Source organism: Echinops telfairi, unplaced genomic scaffold (genome assembly GCF_000313985.2).
Source record: "Echinops telfairi isolate 266 unplaced genomic scaffold, ASM31398v2 ScPeMD7_7467;HRSCAF=8505_1, whole genome shotgun sequence".
In the NCBI taxonomy this organism is placed as follows: domain Eukaryota; kingdom Metazoa; phylum Chordata; class Mammalia; order Afrosoricida; family Tenrecidae; genus Echinops; species Echinops telfairi.
The window spans coordinates 5,280,859-5,284,190 of NW_022111368.1; the positions used below are offsets into that span (position 1 = coordinate 5,280,859).

The following is a 3,332-nucleotide window of genomic DNA, read 5'->3' on the forward strand; positions in this document are numbered from 1 at the left end:
AGGGACCAGATCAAATGCAGGGATGCACATGGTAGACAACTGGGGAGTAGGTGGGGAAAGGGGAAAAAAATGACGAAAATAAGGAAGAAATGGGTAGTGGGGGCACGGGGCGCTAACCCACCCAAGGGGAGGGTATTGTTTATATCTCCTTAGGCAGTGTTTTATGAAGAAATGAATGACTGTCTCCCAAATATCTCTACAGAATGAGCTAATGGTTTTATTGCCATGTTTAAATTGTCACTTCACTTGAAAAATCTATGCAGTAAAGAGGCACAATAGATTTTGAATGCAACAAAGTAAGAAGAACTCACTTTGAACATGTTACTGTAAAATGAAGCTAATCATTTCTGTTCTGAAAAGTGACATGACTTTAATTTAGGGCTTGGTAGTTAAGGTATCTGGGGTTTTGATGTAAGGTAATATTTTATTACCATGGACCTTGTGGGGTTGCTAGAGCTGAATAATGTATATTTCTGCACTAGGCAAGGAATTACTCTTTCTAAATGGGATGTCTGCATGTACAGAGTTATTACTGATGGTAAGCCAGCTCGGATACCCTACTATAAAGAGAAAAATTACCTTTGCGAACTGAACAAATATTGACGTGCTTAACCATATGTTATCTATATTCTCAATAGTTTAATCATTTTTTAAAAAAACTTTAATAAAGTCAGTTGTATGTTTGGACATTGTGGTTATTATATGTTAGGGACTGAATTCGTCTCAGGAAAATATAACCTCTCTACCCATGGTTATCCACCTAACAACACCACCACCTGTGGTTATAATACCATCAAGGAGTGAATTTTCTATGGTATGTTAATGGAGCAATGTGGGGGTCCATCTTCAATTAGAAGCTTTTGACATTAAAGAGAGCTGATGAAGCAAGGAATCCGAGTTGGGGGAAGCTAAGGCCATGTCTCCTGAAGATCATGAAGTCAGGATGAGAAGATAAAGGGACAAGAATGACCCTCCAGAGGGGGCACAGAGAGAAAGCCTTCCTTAAGGGCCAACTCCCTGATTTTAGACGGCTAGCCTCCTTCACCCACCACGTGTCGGACAGTTTGAATAAGGAAGACTGGTGCTGACATGATGCATTTGAACTGGTGCTGGAGAAGAATATGGAAAGGACCATAGACTGCTAACATGACAAACCGATCTGTCTTGGAGGATGTTTGGCTAGAGTGCTCCTTAAAGGCAAGGATAGGGAAACTTCGCATTACATAGTTTGGACATGTCACGAGAGATCAATCCCTAAAGGCGGACATCACGTTTGGTCAAGTGGAGTGGCAGTGTAGAAGAGGAAGACCCTCAAAGAGATGGACTGACAGAGTGGCTGCAAGAGTGAGCTCGGACGTGGAAACAATTGTGAGGATGGCAGGCAGTGATTTGCTCTGTTGTGCACAGAGTTGCTGTCTCAGAAGGGACTTGATGGCCTCTAACAACAGCGACATCCTTCTGAACTGTGAGAAATGAATTTCTATGAAAGTCACCCATTTGTTGCATATCTGTAATATTAGCACTAGAGAACTAAGCCACTGCACAATGCAAAATTGTAGTGAGAGAACTAAGGAGAATCCAAATGTCCTATGTATTCATGAATCATGGGCTTTAAAAATTACACATGAAAACGATTACCTTCCTAATGTGTTCCTGTAAATATAAATTGCTAACATAAGTTTAGATAGAAACATACAGGATAGAGATTGATTTCAAATATATAATCCATCTTTGAGAAATACATTTTAACAATATAAATCATTGACACTATTGCTGAATCCAGTTAGTATTTTAATAGTCACCTTTGTTTGCCGTTGACAGAATGTTAAGTACTAGTGACTTAGGAGAACTTTTGCAAATCAAATTTATAGAAGATTCTTCTGGTATAGAATCTTACAATATAGTGATCTCAAATATTATGTAACATAATAATTAAGGAAGTGAGTAATAGTCCTTTTGTTGCCAAACATAAGACATTTGAAAAGCAATGAGACATTGAAATACCTATTTTACTTACTTGTAATTCGCGGTCATTCTTATTAGTCTAAAATGCTTTTACTACTATTGTTGATCACTTTGGTGAGTGATTTTGTAAACTACTTTTAGAAAATTTAACTATGAGCCTTCGGCGGGTACCATATTGTTTCATTCTAATTTTAAAACAACCTAGTTTCATTGATCATAGAATATGTCTTCTAATTCCCTGGAGACTAAGAAAATTGTGCGATTCTAAAACAGTATTCCGGCGTCAGTAATTGCTACATTTCTGAATACTTGTTGGCACAATTTCATCTAGCTACACAGATTTCAATGGAGCCCCGGGAGCCTAGTGGAGTATAGTTGACCCCTGACTATGGTTGAAGGAGAAAGATAGGGCTTTCTCCTCCACTGAAAAGCTAGTCTTGGAAACCCAAAGGGTCAGTTTGAGGCTGTCTTACAGGGTTGCCGCGAGTCAGAACTGACATGGTAACGGCGAGTTTGGTTTGGGGGTTTTATATATATGTTATATGAAGAACATTAGATTATGTATCACATACATTTGTATCATATTCAGATATATGTCACATCTAGTGATATCGACGAATCAGAATCAACGCAGTGGCAGTGAGTTTGCATTATTTTGAGAGACATCCAATAATCGTGGTTATAAGCTCATTCTAGTAAAGAGCTACTGACGATGTATTGTCTACGAGTCTATGGTTATTGCTTGTGTCCATTCCATTAATCCCAGAATACAGCACATAGCAGATATCAGTCCAAACGTATCCTAGTGGTGCTGTTGGTTAAAGTAGAGACTGCTAAGCCCAGGTTGGCGAAGAAACAGCCTCCGGAACTCTGCCTAGGGCCTCTGGGAGCTGGACTCTCCGGAGGACCATTGGGATGGTTCCAGCGATGGCCTTCATGAGGTTGTTTCGTTGTGGATAGCAAAATATGTTTACCAAGCTGGATATGTAGAAAATTAGGTGGGGGGGGGAGGCGGGGAAGGTTATGACTTGTTATTGTGGGTGCATTACAGGTTTCTGAAAAAAGTCACAGAGGAAAAGCCTCCTTATAACAAATGTTCCATTTGTCCCAGCCAGCGGTGCGTATTTGGGGCTAGATTTCAATGAATCTCTCGAGGTCCTTTTCTACCAGAAAGTGCTATTGGTGTCCTGGCATCTTTAATCAGCTGGGGTGGCAAGTGCCACCTTCCTCAAAACGACCTTTGTTCTAGGTGGTCTGTTCAGGGGCACTGGTTCCTTGTCCGGGCTTGCTGGGCCCTGCGCAGGGGAGACACAGGCTCAGGCCCACCCTACCGCCCCTTGGGCTCTTCCCCTTCCGTGCGAGTCTGG

At 40.9% G+C, this 3,332-nt stretch overlaps 1 pseudogene; it reads right to left on the reverse strand.

The window, feature by feature from the left end:
* LOC101638904 overlaps positions 1-3,332 on the reverse strand; it is a 156,639-nt pseudogene that overhangs the window by 152,052 nt on the left and 1,255 nt on the right.